This window comes from Perissodus microlepis, chromosome 4 (genome assembly GCF_051167445.1).
Source record: "Perissodus microlepis isolate ML-2025 ecotype Zambia chromosome 4, ASM5116744v1, whole genome shotgun sequence".
Classification (NCBI taxonomy): Eukaryota; Metazoa; Chordata; class Actinopteri; order Cichliformes; family Cichlidae; genus Perissodus; species Perissodus microlepis.
The window spans coordinates 16,578,290-16,600,231 of NC_140464.1; positions in this window are offsets into that span (position 1 = coordinate 16,578,290).

Sequence of the window (21,942 nt, forward strand, 5' to 3'; positions counted from 1 at the left end):
TTGCTAATGCCGGCTATATCTTTTGGTATTTTTCACTATTATACTTTTTAAAATATTCCACTTTTTTCCTTTAATTTGTCCCATTGAAATGAATGGGAAACTTCCGCAATTCTGCTAAAACTTTCTTGTTTTTGCAACTTAACTACTTCCTCATATTTTCACGTAGAACAACCATTCAAACTTTAAAATGTTAACAAATTATTGGGCTATTCAGGTATAAATCAGCTTTTTCAAATCTTTTACCGTTTTACTTTTATGCCTCTTAAAGTTTTGAGTTGCAAAATTTAGATTTTTCACAAAATACATGCGTTGTTATGGTTGCTATGCACTTGGCTTCCAGTGTGCCACTCTAGGTTTTGCAGTCTTCTCTTCATGTCCAAACAACTGTTTGCTACTTGCTGAATTTTCACTCAACTTCCACAAATTATACATCAAAATGTAGGTATTTTTGCTGGCTTTCAGAAAATGTCACTATCATTGTTGTGGGATTTATAGAATTTTGGCAAATCTCCTCAGACCAACACAAAGTCTCAAAACTCTCCATAGAAAGTCAATGGAGAGTTTGTTCAAAATCACCGCTGGATTTCTGTAATGAGAGGCATATTCGAATCGTCATATCTCCTTAACGAAGCGAAGTTAAAACATGAAGCTTGTCCCCGTATATCTTCAGACACTCCTGACGCTCACAATTCAAGAATGTTTTTCTCACCTATTACCGTTCTGAAATGAGTTGGACTTGTTTGAGGGTAGGAAATTCGTCCTTCGCTCAGATTTCTTCAGATTTCAAACTCTGGAAATGAACCACTTTTTTCTCTCGTCATATCTTTTTAATGGATTTCCACAGAGACCTGAAAATTTCCATGACTGTTCACCAAAGCCTGCTGTCTCTTACGGTGAAAGAATGATATCGATACTCCAAATAGATTTAGAGTTACAAAGCGTTGTTTGAGGGCAGGTCAAGGCAGTTTTTGCTTCGCTCTACTCAGTTATGGTGCATTAGAAGTCAAATATCTTTAATAATTCATATTTTAATGATAAATTGTCAACACTGAAAGATTCCCCCATCTCTTCTGAACAAAACGGTGTAAGAATGACCGTGCTAGCGCCTACGGTTAGGAAATTATGGTCATTTGTTTGAGGGGAGTCGTCACTATGAGAAATAGACTGCAAAAGTCCTGTGTCTCTCTGTGCTGCATGCACCTGTTTTGGCGGGAAAAAGTGCACAGGCTCTCTGATTGGTGGATTCAAATTCAGCAGCTCCCAGGCTTTGACCTAGAAACATACTTCTCTCTCCCTGTGTGTGTGTGAGTGTGTGTGTGTGTGTGTGTGAGTGAGTGTGAGTGTGTGTGTGTGTGTGTGTGTGTGTGTGTGTGTGTGTGTGTGACAGAGAGAGAGAGAGAGAGAGAGAGAGTCTTTTTATGGGATGATCTCATTGTAAGATTCAAATTCAATATATTTAGACTGGTTGACTGAATTGGATCTTGTGTGTGTGTGTGTGTGTGTGTGTGTGTGTGTGTGTGACAGAGAGAGAGAGAGAGAGAGAGAGAGAGAGAGAGAGAGAGAGAGACTTTTTATGGGATGATCTCATTGTAAGATTCAAATTCAATATATTTAGACTGGTTGACTGAATTGGATCTTGTGTGTGTGTGTGTGTGTGTGTGTTTGTGTGTTTGTGTGACAGAGAGAGAGAGAGAGAGAGAGAGAGAGACTTTTTATGGGATGATCTCATTGTAAGATTCAAATTCAATATATTTAGACTGGTTGACTGAATTGGATCTTGTGTGTGTGTGTGTGTGTGTGTGTTTGTGTGACAGAGAGAGAGAGAGAGAGAGAGAGAGAGACTTTTTATGGGATGATCTCATTGTAAGATTCAAATTCAATATATTTAGACTGGTTGACTGAATTGGATCTTGTGTGTGTGTGTGTGTGTGTGTGTGTGTGTGTGTTTGTGTGACAGAGAGAGAGAGAGAGAGAGAGAGAGAGAGAGAGAGAGAGACTTTTTATGGGATGATCTCATTGTAAGATTCTAATTCAATATATTTAGACTGGTTGACTGAATTGGATCTTGTGTTTGTGTGTGTGTGTGTGTGTGTGTGTGACAGAGAGAGAGAGAGACAGAGAGAGAGAGAGAGAGAGACAGAGAGAGAGAGAGAGCCTTTTTATGGGATGATCTCATTGTAAGATTCAAATTCAATATATTTAGACTGGTTGACTGAATTGGATCTTGTGTTTGTGTGTGTGTGTGTGTGTGTGTGTGACAGAGAGAGAGAGAGACAGAGAGACAGAGAGAGAGAGAGCCTTTTTATGGGATGATCTCATTGTAAGATTTAAATTCAATATATTTAGACTGGTTGACTGAATTGGATCTTGTGTGTGTGTGTGTGTGTGTGTGTGTGACAGAGAGAGAGAGAGAGAGAGAGAGAGAGAGAGAGAGAGAGAGAGAGAGACTTTTTATGGGATGATCTCATTGTAAGATTCAAATTCAATATATTTAGACTGGTTGACTGAATTGGATCTTGTGTTTGTGTGTGTGTGTGTGTGTGTGTGTGTTTGTGTGACAGAGAGAGAGAGAGAGAGAGAGAGAGAGAGACTTTTTATGGGATGATCTCATTGTAAGATTCAAATTCAATATATTTAGACTGGTTGACTGAATTGGATCTTGTGTGTGTGTGTGTGTGTGTGTGTGTGTGTGTGTGTGTGTGTGTGTGACAGAGAGAGAGAGAGAGAGAGAGAGAGAGAGAGAGAGAGAGAGAGACTTTTTATGGGATGATCTCATTGTAAGATTCAAATTCAATATATTTAGACTGGTTGACTGAATTGGATCTTGTGTGTGTGTGTGTGTGTGTGTGTGTGTGTGTGTGTGTGTGTGTGTGTGTGACAGAGAGAGAGAGAGAGAGAGAGAGAGAGAGAGACTTTTTATGGGATGATCTCATTGTAAGATTCAAATTCAATATATTTAGACGGGTTGACTGAATTGGATCTTGTGTGTGTGTCTCTCTGTGCATGCGTGTTTGCATGTGTGTCCATATTTGTGATTCTGTGGCTGTTATATTTTTTTTGCCGATTTTTTTCATTTAACAAGTATATTTTAGGGACCCTCAGCATGTTCAGCATTTTTTCAGCTGTCCATTTTGCTTTTCCAATTTTTCTGTTTAAGTTATCACTATTGTGCTAAATCATACTATTTCTGCTATTTTATAAGATTTGTGTTAATTTAGTATTTCTGCCAAATATAGTATTTCTTATTAATTATAGTTTTTCTACCAAATCATAGTACAGTATTTTTGCCTTTTATAGGATTTTTATAGGATATTTATATTGCTTAATATAGTATTTTTGCTTTTTATTGGATTTGTGCTTAATATAGTATTTGTACTTTTTATAGGATTTGTGCTTAATATAGTATTTCTGCTTTTTATAGGATTTGTGCTTAATATAGTATTTCTGCTTTTTATAGGATTTGTGCTTAATATAGTATTTCTGCTAAATGTAGTATTTATGCTTAATCATACTATTTCTATATATTTCTGCCAGGCAGCCAATCCTCTGTGAGGACTCAGACATTCAAATGCACATATCAGGGCCTGCACGGCTTCCCAGCAGCCAATCATGTCTGAGGTCTTCCGTTTCTTCTCTCGTCATATCTCAGCGACGGATGTACAGAGAGCAATGAAAACGCGGTCAAAGTACACCAAAGTCCGCTGATTCAGCCAGTACAAGAATTATGCTTCTAGTCCACCTAGTTTTTGAGTTGCACAACGTTTTGTAACTCCAAAAAACGGCGCTTTTTGCCTCTCACTGTGATCTAATTCTGACTGCTCATCACCCTGTTTTTCAAGGCGCCAGCTCTCTTTCCCAGTGGCGCAGTTGGTAATGACACGGGTCTCCAAGCCAAACGTCGTGGGTTCGATTCCACCTTAGTCAACAGGTTTTTTCCCTACAAATTAATACACTATCACAGACCAGTAATTCATATTCATCATTTATTACAATTATGCAAACTTTTAGCATTTTACCAGCTTTTCTAATATGGACCTCACATTCTTGTTAACACTCCATGGCACAAATACTCTTCCCTTTAGGCTCTGTGTATGTGTGTGTGTATCAATATTTCTCCCATTTTAAAGTATTACTCCTCCATAATTGTATTTCTGTTAAATCAAAGTACTTTTACTACATCTTGGTACTTCTGCTCAATCATAGTATTTCTGCTAAATCATAGTATTTCTGCTACTTTTTGGTACTTGTGCTTAATACAGTATTTCTGCTTTTTATAGTATTTGTGCTTAATATAGTATTTCTGCTAAGTTATAGTATTTGTGCTAAAACATAGTCTTAATTTAAAATTACAATATTCATAGTTCATCACAGTGTCTCTGGTAAATCACAGTATTTCTGCTCTGTTGTACTATTTTTCTAAATCATAGTGTTTCCGTAATGTTTAAGTATTTTTGGCTAAATATATTCTTTCTGTTATCTTATACTATTTCTCCTAAATTCTTGTATTTTTGAGAAGTTATCATGTTTCTGGTAAGTTACAATATTTCTGCTAAGTTCTGCTGTGCTATTGTATTTCTGCCAAGTATTATGTTTCCTCTAAGATATTGCAGTTCTGCTAAGTTATTACATTTTAGCAAAGTTCCTTTGCTTCTGCAAAGTTTTTACAATTTCTGCAACTTTTCAGCTTTTTCAGCTAGTTTTTGCATACAGCTTCAGCTTTAAAGCATCCACACTGCATTTTCGCAGGAAATGCAAATTTTTCTAGTTTTTTTAGTGTTTTCCATCTTATCCTGCCGTGTCTGTTTCCCTGTGTCCGTTCTTGTGGCTGTATTTCCTCATTTACCTAAGGTTTTCACTTCTTGTTTTATTTGATCAGTCTTACAGTGTCTTGTGTTTTGTTTACTTCCCTGCTGTCTCGTTGTTTTAGATTATTACCTCCACCAAGGAGGTGTCGTCATTTTTATCTGTAAATTCAATAGCTTGAGGAGTTTTGAATGAATTCTCATAAAACTTTGTAGGGGTGTAGAGCGGGGTTATGTTAACAATCCATTAAAATTTGGCTTACATCCACCAAGGTCTTCAAGGTCAACCTAACGATTTATTGGTCAAAAATTGACGAAAAGCTTTACAGCTTAGAAACTTTGATTCTTACAAGTGTGGTATGTATTGTGTACATATAGAAAGGACCTAAAGGTCAAACTGATAACGATTTTGTATAGAGCTATTTGAAACTTACTGAGATTGTTTTTATTGCCAACATAAGGGCATATAGGGATATTAGATTTCAGATTAGACCTTTGGACCTTTGGCCTCTTCTTCGAGGTCATATAAGGTCGAGCTTTCATAAAATGTCTTTCATATTTACAATGGTGCTTAAAATCTGCTGTCTTTCTTTGTTTTGGCAACATTTAGGAAATGATACTGGCATATGGGGATTTTAAATATCACATTATAATTTGGATCCAAATATTATGTCACATTTGGTCTCTAATCCCATTTTTGGATTTCACATCTGCTTTTCTTTCAAGTTGACTCCAAAATATATCTTGAGACAAAGAGAGTGAGCAGAATTGGTGGAGGTTTGTGCTCTTTGAAAAATTCTTGTTGTCACCTGGACCTCGTTACACTCCTGTGTCCATTTCTTCTAATGACCTTTTGTGTGTTTAAGTCCTGCTTTCCTTTATCCTATGATGTTGTGTCTGCTAACCTCCTCTCTGTTTATCCAGACAGTTTTAGATTCTGTTGACTTTGTTTATGGACTTTTAACAAGTCAAAATTGAAGCTCACTTTTGGTTTCCCAGTCTCTGCATGTCTGCATTTGGGTCCTAAACTTTGCATCCATGACTACTTCAAAATGGTCTCAGTATAAGGGTGGCTGTCAACAAGCCATTTTTAAGGAAGGGAAACGGGGAGAAAAGGTTGCGCTGTGCCAAATTACGTAAGAACAGAAAATCAGTGGCAAAAGGGCTTATGGAGTCATAAATTCAAATAGTTTACAGCACTCCTTAATAGATCATGTAGTATCTATTATGGATCGTGTCAAAACGCATGGAATTAAGCAGAAAAGTGCTGCCAGAATGAAATTCACCGTGAACCATCTGGGAAAACATCTGACTGACTTCATTTTTCAACATGACAATGATCCCAAAACACAATGCCATGACAGTAAAAACATACCTAACCTTGGAAAAAAAAAAATAAAACCACACACAATGAAGAGCTTTGAATGTCCTTCAACAAACCTGGAAACTATTCCTGAAGGCCACCTAATAAAATGACAAGAAAGCTTGCTTATGAAAGTTCAGCCTCTACTGAAGAATAAAGGTGGTTATACTAAACATTGATTAAGCTCATTAGAGCTTTACAAACTCAGTTTTTTGTTTGTTTTTTTTTCTTTATATCCCGTTTCAATAAATCACTGGCCTCATGTCCTGTTTTTTCTAGTAAATTAAAAATAAATGACTGGGTGGCCCAAGACTTTTGCAGAGTTCTGTAGAATTTTTTTACAATCACAGAACACTGTCACAATTCAACCAATCAGAGCCAGAGTACTAACATCTAATTCCCACAGATTTGATGGTAAAATGTAGTTTTCTTGATTTATGAGATAAATATTAACTCATTATTTTCATTATGCTTAAAAATGGAAGATATGCTGTAATATGTTTTGAGCCCACATATAAAAACAATAACTGAAAAAAGTAAAACTTAACAAAGTATGCTTAAGTAGAACATTCTGTATATATTAAATAATGTTTCAACAAACTTCTCAAGACCCCTCTGAGCACCTCAGCAAGTACAATCATTATGAAAGTAAGAAATATCAATGGAGGTTATAGCAGCCTATTCACCAGTGTACTCATTATGTTTGTCTAAACATACTGGAGAGAAACATCTTGGAGCAAATTAGCGTCTAAATTGATGCAACTTTGTCATTATGTAAAGAACCTCAAAATCTAAAGATTTATTCATCCGTGCTGTCAAAAGGAGAGTAACAAACTGCAAAGAAAAAGCTATTATTTATAAGCGCACAGTAGATTGTCAGCAATACTGCTGTGAAATGGCTGTGCTGACATAAGTTTTGTGTATTCTTATGTGCACTGGATGGGGAAAGACTCGAGGTTTTGTGCACAAACAAACTTTGAGGCTTAAAAGAGCAGTTGCAGTAGCTGTAATGTCTAAAGTTTAATCTGAATAGTTCATGTTTTTACCTGTTTGAAAAATATCTGAATATAGCCAACATCACACTTATTTAATAATGCCACAAGGGACATATTTTCTAATAGCTTGGGCAACTAAAGTCCCTTTGGTTATTTGTCACTTGTACTCTTTAATAACTTGCATCAAAATCATGTTGTTCCAAAGGACTAAAAAGAGATTGAAGTCACCCCAGTCTAAGTATAAACACAACAGAGCCACCAACAGAGGCGTTCACAGCTGGACAAGTTAAGTAAGATATATTTAAGAAAGCACTGAGCGTAAGGTGATCCAACAACTGTTTAACAGGCAGCTTCCACCACAGGTTCACAGACATCAAACAAATAAAAAATCCCCATAAGAAAACACATTTCACAAATACATGGTAGAGGCATGACTTAAAATGCACAAACACATACACACACAATATTCTCTGAAGGCCATCCACCAAAGCCATTAAAAAGCAGTGATAATGACTACACTAGCCATGCTTGCTTTGGGAAACCAGGCCTGAGGGGCCCCAGGGACCTACTGAAGAGCTGCTTCAAAGCTGCGCCAAAATAAGTTACAGAGTATTATGTATGAGAGGTTGCAGCAATGAACAAAATATTATACTAAGTGTGAAAAAAAGTTAGGACATACAAGGAGTGGTTCCACCACCTCATATAGTTGGCATCTTTGCACAGGGGTGTGTGCAAATGTCATGGATGATATGTTGAAAAGAAAATTCAATGAAGAACACGGGCCACGGACCTGTGTTATTTAGACCCAGAGTGAATACCTGTCTAATCAATCAATGAGAAACCCTTTGGCACGTGCTTTCATCCAGATACACACAGACACAGTGCAGAGAGAGTCCTCCCTGCTCTTCCCCCATATTCTCCATTTACAAATTAAGACAATTATTACTTCCCTTGTGCTTAAACTTGCATTGATTTGGCTTACATCCCATTTTACCTCCAACCTATATGCCTTATGGACACGCTTTAATGTGGACAAATGCACAAATATATCTGAACCAAATAAGTGCAAAATGCTAATTAAAGCCACTGAGACCATATAGAGCACGCTGGCAAAACAGATGTAGCGGCCAGCCTGAGATGAACGGAGATACATACACACACACAGCCTGATCATCGCTTCGAGGCACACAATCTTTTACAGCAGCGTATGTTAAGTCGTGGCTGTACATCAATCTTTTTGCCTCTTAATGTTTTTACCTGTAAACACACAGGCATGCACTCAAAATAAACAAAGCTGTATATGCACAAGTACTTTGACACACGTGAGTACAGCCTTGTATAATTGGCTGGCTTCTCTGGGACAGGGCCTTGGGTGGGGCTCAGATGATGGGGAAAAATGTTGATGTGTCTAAAACACCTCAAGAAATGATCTATTTTCTCTCTACTTTATATTCCTTTTGTGTCACTCCCTTTTTATGCTCTTTTTCTCTCAATGTTCTTGTGATAAATGAGTCTCTTGGACCGTGCGTGTTGCAGTATTAAATCATATGCACCCCTTTTCCAACACAGCATCTAAACAACCTTCTCTCAGAGAGCGAATATGGCTTCCAAGGGCAAACACAAACTCTTTTCTCTTTATGTCAAATGTTGTGTATTGTTGAACTTGACTTCTTCACATTAACCAGCAGTTTCCCCGGGCTATCAGCACAGTGTCCTTGTAAACGTGTGCCCTAGGAAAATGTGAAGTGGAGAGTGTAGTGTGATTAGGTCTGAGTCAAAATACCTCTGGCTGCACTGCAACTGACTTCTGCCAGTAAAAGAGTAGGAGGTACAGAAAGAAGTGAAGCAGATAGATTATCATAGTTAGCGTTGTATTTAGCACTATCACTTACATTAACACAGAATCCTGGAAAGCTCAAAGTTCCCTGGAAAGAGTTTATTGCTGACAGCAATGATTGAATTTTGTGCCGCTTGAAGCTCATTGGTTTCTGGTGTATGTGAGGGCAGTGTAACAGAAAAGCTAATTTATGTAAATATCTTTTATTAGGCTTAATTGCTTTTTTTTTTTTTTAGAAAAGGCAGCAGGTCAAGAACATGACTGATTTCAGTTTTCAGAAGTAAAGGTAAGGAGGTACTTATCACTCCATGAAAGGCTCTGTGGGCAAAAAGCCCAAAAACATGATAATATTTTTTCTACATGTAGGATTTTTTGTGCTATATAATAGTAATTTAATATATATATATATATATAAACCCTGTATAAAAGAACCAAGCCAAAATCTCAAGTGGAAAACACTGCATGGGGTCAGGAAGACCTTTGTCTGTAAACACAGTTCTGTGTTGCATCCACAGCTGTGAGCTTGATATCAAACTGCTGCCTTCTCATGGTCTTATATCAGATGCACTGAGGATAACGGTCCTGTGGTCTGAAAAGTAAAATTTGAACTTCTTTATGGGAATAACTGCTGAACATCCTTTAGAATAAAGAGGAGACGGTCCAACGGTCTAAAATTCAGCATCACTGATGTTACTGAGATGCATTAGTCCACATTGCATGGGTATCTTGCACATCTCTGCTAGCGCCATTAGTGTTCAACAAGATACATTAAATAGAAAAAAAGAATTGAGCCATGATTCTTAATCTTCTAATGTAATTGTTTTCAATCCCAGTCCCAGTGCCACAGGTGTATAAATGACAGTGGTAGTTTACAGTACCTACAGGTACTGTAAAAAGATGCCACACTTGCAAATTTTGAATTCAATTCACTTTTATTTATATAGCACCAATTTACAACAGCAGTCACCTCAAGACGGAAGAGCAAGACAGGACAACAAGTTAGTTGGTGAACTTTCATCCTCCTAAATATTCCACGATCAACTGTGAGTAGTATCATGGCAACGTTATAGAGCGAGGACGTCTGTAATTGCTGAGGCACGCGATGCGTAAAAAATTGCCAACGTTGACAATGCCAAACTAATCCTTCGTCACCCATTGAAAACATTTTTTAGCTTTATGAAAGAAATAAAAATATAAAGTGGGCCTTCAGCAGATAAGCAGCTTAAATTTCACTTTCAAAACTATAGCCAAACACTTACAGAGTGTTAAAGGAAAAATGATGCAACACCGTGATAAACATGCCCCTTTAAAATTTTCTTTGAAAAGTGATATTGACATCAAATTTAAAATGAGCATCATGGGTTTCAGAATTGTATATGCGGTTGTTGTCCTATTTTCAATTATTGCGTTGTGGTTTTTTTTATTTTATTTTATTTTTGCCACCGTCAACTCTTTTGGAAACAGTTTCTTTTAAAGTTATGAAATAGAGCAGAGAATGTTAGAGGGAAAAACTGTCTTATTGAACCTGTCTCTGTAATGATAACACACCAGTATGAGCGTATTTAGACACTCATTACTCAGCCATATTGAGCCATTTAAATGGAAGTATGGTCTTTATATGAGCTTCATCTCACTCTAATTACTGTCACATTATGCTTAAATATTTGGTAGGAAGATAAACTGCACACTTTATTCCACACTTATCTGTGAATTACCTGTGTGTCCTGATAACTGACCTTGTTTCTCCTTTACTTGTTTCAAATAGAAAAGAAAAAAAAATCAGTACTGTACAAAAGTTTTGAGTCACTGTTCTTTAGATATATTTTGCTAGGAAAATGGGAAATGTAGTAATGCAAACAAAGTTTGTGCAATTCTAATGAAAATGTTGAAAATCAATACTGTGTATGAACACTTTTATTCTTTGTTCAGAGATTGAACTTTCTTAGCAAAGCTTTCATCTAATTTCTTTAAGTTTTCTTTAGGAATCGTTCTCCTGGCTTCGTAAAGGATGTTCAAAGCTCTTCTTTGGATCTTGGCTATCTTTTGTTCTGTTCTCTGTCAAGGTGATCCCACACTGCTTCAATAACACTGAGGTCTGAGCTCTGGGGAGGTCATTTCATTACTGGCAGTCTTTGTGTGCTGTTCTATCCAGGTGTCCTTTTCTTGCACTGGCAGTGTGTTTGGGATCATTGTCATGCTGAAAAATGAAGCCGTTACCATTTCTTAAGGACATAACTTTCAGATACTATTCATGTGCACTGGATTGTTCGTTTTTTTTTCACCATACTTGTCCACTTTCCTCAAATCTGTTTTAGGGACATACTGCACAACATGACAAGGTATGCTAGGTTTCTGTCAAAACACTCTTTGGCTTCACCTTGTTGCAAAAATACTATTTTATACCTGCCAACTTATGTTATCTTTGACATTTTTCATAGATTCTGTGAAAGAAATTGGATAATGTGTTTTTGTGACATGCTGCTAGTTAGAAAGTGCCTAAAGATACAAATTAAAGTTGGTTCAGACACAGATTGTCTGTTGCATAGACACAGCACTGGTTCATCCCTTTAGAATGTGTCTGTTTTATACTTGAATTGGTCAGTGTAAGTGGCTTACAAAAAACAAACAAAACAATCTTCTGAAAATGGTCAAGTACGAGGATTAAACTGAAAATGAGTGAAAATGCAGCCAGTGTTTAAAGGCAAACTTTGACCTTCAGGAAGCCTGGAGCGCCATTGCTCCAGTTTTTAAACACCATTTTAAAAACTATGGTGTTTGGTGTACGGTGTTTAAAAACTAATAGATGCATACAACATTTCTATGTTCATATTTATATTTTTCTGTCAATCCGGGCTAAATGTGTGTCAAAGATACTGAACATTTGATTGTAAAAAGGCCTCTATTCACTTCATTCATAACAGGAAAACATTTTAGTGATTAATGTTTTCATTTCATTAAACATATATGGAAGGTTTTATAATCTGGACAAGTTAAACAGTGCTCTCCATCACCACGATAACAACGCCAAATAAGGGAAAATCTTTTGCAGGTTTTCTTCAGAGTAAGCCGTACAGGATCATTGGCTCAATACCTTGCAAAAGGTGGTTTCTCCTTTAATCTTTTAAAGCTGTTTGAGACTAGGCAGATAAAATGAATGGAATTTATTTATTGTATTATTGATGTTTTTATGATAAAGTAAATTGTGTAAATCAGTGGAGTGGAAGCGTCATAACCACCATTTGAAAATCAATATCATAGTAGGTGTGTTCGTTAATAACAATCACCAGATATGCCTGATTAATATTTTTAGCCAAGGAATCTGACAAATCTGTGCCTTAGCATGGCAAAGTACTAAACAACCAGACTCACTCATAGACAGAATAAACTGTAGCAACATCACTATTTCATTCATATGCTTTTACTTTTATCCATCAAAAAAGATTGTACGTGTTTTAACTCAAATTATTAATTACTTTTAGAAGTATTATCAAAATGATCTGCACAATGCTTTTTGACACACAGATACAATTCTTTGAACTTTGGCATTAGCTGTACCTTCTTTGGAAACACATGCAGGAAACCATCAGAGGGAGGAGAGGAAGAATGACAAAACACCCTCAGTCGGTCCTTCTCCCTTTACTCCTGGGGCTGTGCCATTGATCCACCTGTAAGCAGTGCTTCTAGTGGTTTGAGAGAGAACACAAGGGGAGCAGGCACACAGACTAACTGAAGAGCCAAATGAAAATTGAGAGGCAATTTAGGCAGCCAATAGCTGAATGGAGTTCTTTATAAAACACTCTGAAGTCTCTGCTCGTGTGTGTTAGTCAGAGAAGAAAGACTATGGAAGAAAGAAAGAATTAGAGGGAAGGGACAGACATCAATTTGACACATTAGAAACTTGGTCATCTCACCCTTGGCATAGAAAGAACCCACTTTCTTTTTTCTCATTGGCTTTTACTATGCTTCCACCATTCTACTTCATCTCCACATCTCATCTTACTGTTCTCTTAGATCTGAGTGTTTTTGTGTTGCACTACTTTTTTTTTCCCAGTGGCAAGACCTGTGCCTGCAGTGGACTTCCCAGTGGCGCAAAGCCCCCATTAATGTTAGAAGGTTGTATGAGGCTTCAGTATGGTGTAACAAGTACAGTACAGTGGCATAATGCTCTCATCATCAATCAGAGAGGCAGTTTAGCTCTTTGGTTGTCATGCCACAATTTTCATTAGCTATTGTGTGTGTGCAGCTGTGCCATATTCAGTTCTTCCCTTCAGGGCAGCTATTGAAGGTACAGCGGTGTCATAAAACATAGTTCTCCTGTCCTTGGTCTATGACACATTACCCAGTGATGAGTGACATGACACAGGAAACATGTGAACAACTACATATCATATACTGTATAGTGATGTCAAACATATATGAGAAGACTGACACCACCACACAACTTTGTAATAAACCATGTGACCTGGCTGCTGACTTTCTATCTTCTATACCAGCAGTCCAGTACCAGCATTTTCTAACTGATGGGCTCAAATAAGGTCACTTTTTAAAATTTTGACCTTTTCCTCAAAATATGATTAAAGGTTATTTTGACATTGATTAAAGCAAAATGCCTATAGGTTTGGAGAGTTAAGCAACAAAATTAGTAACACGAAGGTCTCATTTTGGCCTGTAGGGAAATGTGGAAAATACTATAGAACTTTATTCCTACAAATTTGTAATGTTCAGCATGTTATTAGTTAGATGTATTGATGATGACAAAAATAGTCACAGTTCCTAAAGAAACCAATTTTGAGCTTTGGTTAGCAGTTTAAAAGTGTCAAATGTAATTATTTCATAGCGGCAAGTATGCAGTCATTTGAAAAACTAAGTACACCCCGTGATTTAGCAGCATGTCGAATCACCTTTCACAGCAATAACCAGTAATTCTGGTCTACTCTTCTTCAATCTTACTTCATATCATTGAGATTTGTGGACATTCATTCATCCACAGCTCTCTTATGGGCCCACCACAGCAGTTCCATCATGATGAGGTCTGGTCTGGAGGACGAGCAATGGTGTTGGGGCATTGCAACACCATTATTATTTTCTTTTAGTAGATTTGGGATAATTGCCTTGTTGCATGACTCAGTTTTGGCTTTAGCTGATGGACAGATGGACTCAAGTTATTCTCTAGAAATCTTTGGTATGCAGAGGGATTCAAGCAAAACAAGCTTGGCTGTTTTGCTTGGTCCTATGGCTGCAAAACAAGCCCAAATCATCAACCCGGCCACTGTAAAATATTTGGGTTTATATGCTGCGTTTGGTTTTTGCTAATGTGATGCTGTGCATTTTGGCCAAATATCTCCCCATTTGGTCTCATCTGTCCAAAATACATTATTTCAGAAGCCCCGTGGTTTGCAAACAGCCATGTGGTGTTCGGGGGTTTTTTGAGACAAGAGGCTTTTTCCTGGCAACCCTTCAAACCATACTTGTTAAGTCTTTTTCTAATTGAACTGCATGAACTTTAACATCTAATGTGCTGAATGAGGTCTGTATAGTCTGAATTTTCCACTCTTGGCAAAAATATGGCATTGTGCTAATACATCTGAGTCCTCCAGACGAGCAAATTCCCCAAACTTCCACTTTTATAGAGGTGATCAGACTTGTTAATAATCAATTAATCAATTTCGTCTGATTAGGCACACTCACCTGTTACCTACCCTCTTAATTCTAATGAAGCAGAAAGGATGCACTTAGTTTTTTACAGGACTGCATAGAGTCCTGTGAAAACTATATTTTTCACAAGAAAGTCTGCATCTCTAAACATTCTACTTTCTCTACCCTCAAAAAGAATACTTTCCAATGGTAATAATATTTTATTTATATCATTGCTCTGTATGCAACAGAGCTCCTCTCCTCAGCAGGATGTCCTAAGTAGAACTATGCTCTGTAAGACAGAAAAGTTGCTCTATTCAGACATGCATCCCTGCCTACTGGCTATTATAGCTCCACTAGCTAAATCATTAGAGTAATTTACTTACTAAGTGCTTGCTACTCTGGAAGAGTCAAACTCCCCCACCATTCCCCTCTGGCATTGGACCAGCACGCTCAGATTTCGACCCAGTCAATACAAATGGTCATTTTCTTGCAGCACCAAGCTCTGAAGTTCTCTGCACTCAGTTGTACTGTTTGCAATACTCCCAGCACCTGCACTGTAGCCAGCACACATGAAAGACTTTATATTAACAAAGGAAGCGAGATTGCATATTCATATTTTACAGTATTTTGTTTTCAGTGATTTTTTTCAGTAACACTATCTACTGTTATTAAAAGTGAGGAAATGGAAAATATATATTTTTTTTACTTATTTTAATCTATAACTACTGACAGTCTATTTATTGGGCTCGTTAGTGGTATGCTAATTGTGTTCCATTCAAGGTAAGACTCATTCTCAGTGAACCTTGCAGTTATTACCCACATAAAGTAAAACTCCACCAGTAAATTACAAGCATTAACTTCAGCACAGATGCCTGCAGTGGAATGCATGGCAAATGTCTCAAACACCTTCTTTTTATCTTGTGTTTTATAAATATCTAAACTACTAAATATTGACTCACTGCTCTTAACACATGAGCCTCAGTGTCTCAAGCACGGGTCAGACAGGAGGGAATTTCTGACAAAAATCAAATCAAAATGATGCATGCACATTTCATAGTGAGAGCTGATGTCTTTATTTATCAACTGAGCAATAATAGTACTAATACCGATATTGATAAAAATCCAAAAACTATCCATCCCTTTGGGTGACACAGCTGACATTTGGTTATGAAATGGCCTTTCAGTCTGTTTTCCTTTCAACTCCTGGTAATTTACACTTATATTAGCAATATATTGAGTCATTCAACATCAATCATTATTTTTATCCAACATGGAGGTATATATGTGGTCACTCAGGTACTATTAGTAATAATGAGCTACGTTCTGATAGGCACACTTTCCATTAAACTTTTCCTTAAAATAGTAGTAGTAAAGAAAATGGTAATCTTACTATGCAGAATATTGCATCATTTATATATCAGATTAACAAATTCGAATGAACAAGATTACTACTAAAAAGACAACCGTCATATTAATGGAAAGGCACAAAGAAACCACCAAACAGGAACTGAGAGCAGCAGTACTTTCAAATTCTAAACCACATGTTCCTTCACAGTCGTCTTTGTTCACCACCACAGTAGCATTTCCACACACTGATAAGACTTGACAAGTGTCAAGTACCATTTCCTCTCTGTCGCTGTCACATAAGGAGCATGAATGTGAATGACAAAAATCTGAAATTATGATGCCAGCAATGTTGCATATAAAGTTGATATAATCAAAAAGGAACAGTAGATTGCTGTAATTACAAACCATTATTACCAGTTTTACAACAGTATTTTTAATTTAACATATTAAATATGGATTAAATGTAAAAGATTTTTCACTTAAAATTGCATGATAAAACCCAACAAATAACAATACTTCTCTGCAATTTTAAGACAGATTAATTGTAATATAGTGATGTTTAACCATATTATTAGGTAATTTCATTGTTTTTCTTCTTCTTCTTCCGGTTATTGCTCTGTTTAGGGGTCGCCAGGGTGAATCAGCTCCATCTCACCCTGTCTCTAGCATCCTTTTCTGTCACACCGACCCTCTGTATGTCCTCCTTCACTACATCTATGAACATTCTTTCAAGTCTTCCTCTTTTCCTCCTTCTTGGCAGCATTATTGTCAACATCCTTTGTATAATATATCCACTTTCCTTGCACATGTCCAAACAATCTCACTCTTGGCTCACTAACTTTGTGTCTCAACTGCTCAACCTGAGTTGTCCCTCTGAAATACATATTTCTAATTTTGTCCATCGGTTTAACTCCTAATGGAAATCTTCAAATTCGCCACCTCCAGTTAAGCCTCCTGTCTTTTTGTCAGTACTACTGTCTCCATACCATACAATCATAGCAGGTCTCACTACCATCTTGTAAACCTTCCTTTCATTCTTGCTGGTATCCTTCTATCACAAATCACCCCGACACTATTCACCAGTCACCCCTCTCTGCCTGCACCCTATTCTTAACCTCTCTTGTGCACAATCTGTTGCTTTGGATGGTTGACCCCAGGTATATAAACGCGTCTACCTTCACTACCTCTGATCCCTGCAGCTCACTGTTACACTGTCTCCCTCTCATTCACACACATAATCTGTCTTGCTTCTATTTACTTGACTTTCTCTTTTCGCCAGAGCATACCTCGGCATTTCCAAACTCTCTTCCACCTGCTCCCTGCTCTCACTACAGATCACAGTATATCTTCTGCAAACATCACAGTCCATGAAGATGCCTTCCTGTCCATTTGTTAACCTGTCCTTCTTGTCCGTAATCAAGAAAGGGATCAGAGTCGTTCCATGATGTAATCTCACCCCCGCCTTGACCCCATCTGCCACTCCTACCACACACCTCACTATTGTTTTTACACATGTAAATACCGTTTATTAAACTAGAACCTACAAAAATATAGAAAAAAATACAAGATTTAATGCAGATTTAGGGCTACAGTATTTGAATATAATTTAATATATGCGTTTCAGATTTTCAGAACATTTTAATTACTGAAAATATCTGCATTTTTACAAGATGGTACAATTTTTTTCAGTATATTCAGCTGAAAAGGTAGCTCATCCTGATTAGATTTGGCCCACCCCCTCAAACACACACACACACACGCACACACCCACACACGCACACACACACGCACACACGTGCACACACGTGCACACAGATCACACATTTATGACATTTGCCAGTAAATCATTTAGTCAATTAATCAAATGTCAGCTGGGAAAAGCAAATGGCAGGTGCTGGCTGATAAGAGTGATTGCTTTTGGCACAAAATTAACAGATGGATACCCAGTCATACCTGGAGAACTTAACTAAGGACTGGCATTTTAGAGGAACATAGTGTAAGCACTTGAAAAACAGCACAAGTGTATTTGGCCTTGGATACTGACAACAAAGACATTGCAGTGGGCTGCGCTGTGTGTCACGTTCACCTTACTTTTTTTTTAACTGTCACAGAAATTCAAAAATATCTGGGCTTTTTGTCTAAATTTCTCTTTTTTATGTTTTTTATAACAATTTATAACTCTTTAAACGACACACCATTGATTGGAGTCTAAAATACAGAGAAAGATGTCTACAGGCATCACAGTTGCTGTTTGGCAGTTTGTTTTTTCTTTTTTCCATCCACCCTCTCTCTTCCCCTCTTTCCACTCTCCTCTCAGAACTAAGATTTGGTCCACAGCAGTGCGCCCATTGGCAGCATGGGGTTTTCATCCATATTCAGAAAAGCTCTTCTCTTGGGTTGAAGCAGTGTGCCAGGAGAGAGAGAGGAGAGTGATGCCATGCCTCAGGGGACTGCTGTGAGTGGCTCCATAGTCAGACTGGGCAATCTCTATATGGCTTTATTAGAAACAATGGCTTACTGCCACTGGGACATAAAGAGGGGTGACAGATGAAAGGAAAAAAACAGCATAAAATGTCTTAGTAAGTTGTGGATCAGCAGCAGCGTCAATGTACATGCGTTGGGGGCTGGCACACTATTGTCTAAGGTACTCCATCACTTGGTGCTTTGGCAATGGAGGTAGAGCGTATCACCTAAGATTCCTCATAGGTGCTCAGATTAAATTATATATCATTTCTTATCTAAATGCATCTGTAGTTAGAAAACAAATGTTTCCTCATACGATAAACATGATCACTCAGAACATCCATTAAAACCATGCCAGCATATCCACCAGATTTCGACAGATAAGGATTAAGGGTTCATATTTTTCATTTTTAACTGTTATATCTCTGTATAGAGAAAATACTAACATAGATCCAGTGTTAAGTACACTTGTATCTGTGTGCATAGAACTGTGAAATACATTATTTTCAACAGCCAGTTTGGGAAGCAACAAAAGAAATCTGGACGAGATCCGTGTGCACCCTCTAGTGTGCAAAAGACACACAAAACACCTCTGTAAATTTGAAAAAGATGAATGGCAACTGGATAACAGATGGCACCCTCAGCATTATGCACTGTTAGTAGCAGCACTAATTGCACCAATCTAAAAGATTAAGCTTTTTTGTTTTTGTTTTGGATAACTCGCACTTATTCAGTGAAACTAGACCAATTATTTTAGAATTATTGGCTTTAGGAAACTGTCAAAAAGCCTTGCTTCTCTTGGGTTACAACAGAAGAGCCACAGCACTACAAATTTACAAGATTTATAAAGTGACTTATGACTAAATGGAAAAGTCGTTTGGTATATTTCCCAGAATATTACTGGGGCGCTGAAAGAGAAATGATGCTAAGAAGTAATATAAATCAATACAGCAAATTTTTTAATATGTATATATACAGAGGATATATCTCAATGATCTCTAAACAACAAAATAATGGGATGGGATGATAATAACCCTTCCTGCAACACATCTTCCATTATGATTCAGTACAATGCTGACATATGATGCGTGGGTGTCACTAGTCACTCATGAAAGCTTGTAAATGACTGTTCTACAGCAGCTATCTTTGTTTTTGGCACTCTTCTGTTGTTTTTCTTTCTCTCAATTTCGCACACCTGTGCAAACACACTAACCCAATGAAACACTCGTGCATGCACACACATCTTTTATAATTAGCTCACCCCCCACCCCGTCCACCCCTCTTTTTTTGCAGCGTTGATGGGCTCACCTTGACAGGCCCATTAGCACAAAAACACTGAATCTGAATTGTGCAGAGAAATTATTTCCTCCAGCTATAATACCGCCTGCCCTTTTTACGCCTACCTTCAATAATGACACATTCTGGCCATATCAACCATATTTTCCAGCATTCTCACTTTTCTGTTTCCAATTTATTTTGCCCTGTCTCACAGGCGAGAGTTGGAGGAGTAAAAAAAGGACTGATATAAAGCCTGTTGGGTTGTGTTTTTCAAAAGGTGCAAAAAATCCTCTATAAAAGAAGATGTCTAAAAAAAGATTGAGAACCATGAAACCATTCGAGTTATATTACACAGCATACAAAAGCATACAGGTACAAATGAAGACAGTGCCAACTTATAAAGGCTTCACGAGTAATGTAGTTTGTTTTAAAAATGCAGATGACCCCCCCCCCCCCCCCCCCCCCCCTTCCTTTTTTCCCCAAGGCTGCTTTACATTCATTTTAATTTATATGTGGGCTTTTATTGTCGAAAAACATAGCCAGTTGTTGTGGATTGATAACAGTTTTGAAGGAATGCCTCTAGGGAGCTGAAATGCTTTGCCTTGCACAACAATGAGCCTATGGAAAAAAGTGTTTGTGTACGATGCTGATTCATGACCCCTGTCTTTTTAAAAAAAATCATCTCCGTTTTTAATCCATTCATACCTTTTTTATTTTCTTCTAAACAACTGAGGATGCACAGATGTATTCTTCGCAGAAGTGTTTTTACGCATAATGCATGAAGAGGCAAACACACTGTTGGATAAACCATGGAGGGAGAAGGACTTTACAAATAAGTGTCCCTTTTGTATTCACAAGTTGTTTTAGGTTTTCAAGACTTTAACTTTCTTTCCTTCACAGTTTGTGTGTGCATGTACAAAAAGGTATGATTTTTCTTTTTTGTCATAGTGTGCTATGTTGAAAGTTTCAATAAAAATAGACCTAAATGTAAAGCACCCACTTTATTAGGTACACTTACTTAGTGTCAGATAATTAATTCTTTGTGATAACATTCTTCATAGATTTTGGTCCATATTGACATGATAGGATCACACAGTTGATGCAGATTTCTTGACTCCACATTTTCCACCACATCCCAAAGATACTCTGCTGGTTTGAGATTTGGTGATTTTGGAAGCCATTTGAGTACAGTAAACTCATTTTCATGCTGAAGAAACCAGTTTGAGAACTTTGTGACATGCTGTGCCATTGGAAGTTTAGCACACTGCATTTATAAAGGAATAAACATGGTCAGCAACAGTACTCAGGTAGGCTGTGGTGTTTGGGGGAATGCTCAATTGGCACTAAGGGGCTCAAAGTTTGCAAAGAAAATATCCCACCCATCAATGATTTTTATGTTGTTTGCACCAAGTTTAGATCATACCATCTAAATGTTGCAGCACAAATCGAGACTCATCAGTCCAGGTGAAGTTGTTCCAGTCTTCTATTGTCTAATTTTTGTTAGCCCGTGTGAACTGTAGTATCAGTTTAATGTTCTTAACTCACAAGAGTGGCACCTGGTTTGGTTTTTGCTTATCCGCTTCAACGTCTGATGTGTTTTAAATGCAGAAATGCTTTTATGCATATCTTGACTGCAACAAGTGGTTATTTGAGTTATTCTTCACATCTGCTTCAAGCAGTTTGGCTATTCTCCTGTGACCTCTGACATCAACAAGAAGTTTTCAGCCAAAGAAATGCTGCACACTTGATATTCTCTCTTTTCTGGACCATTCTCTGTAAAGCCTAGAACTAGTTATGTGGGAAAATTCCCATAGATCATCAGTTTCTGAAATTCTCAGACCAGCCTGTCTGGCACCAACAGCCATGCCAGGTGTGAAATAACTTAAATCACTTTTATTTCACTTTTTGATGCTGAGCTCAGCAGGCCATTGTGACCATGTCTAATGCCTAAATGTACTGAGTTGCAGCCATGTGGTTGGCTGATCAGATATCTGCATTAATGAGCAGTATCTATCCATCTCAAGAAAAGACAAAACATAGAAGAGTGCTGATATATTCATTAATGAAGCTATGATCTTTGAAAAGCTCGACAGAACTTGTGCTTAGCAGATTAGAGTAACCTTTAACATGCAGCACACACACACACACACACACACACACACACACACACACAGAAGCACAAACAAGTAAATTTCATTGCCACATTGTACACACCCAGCT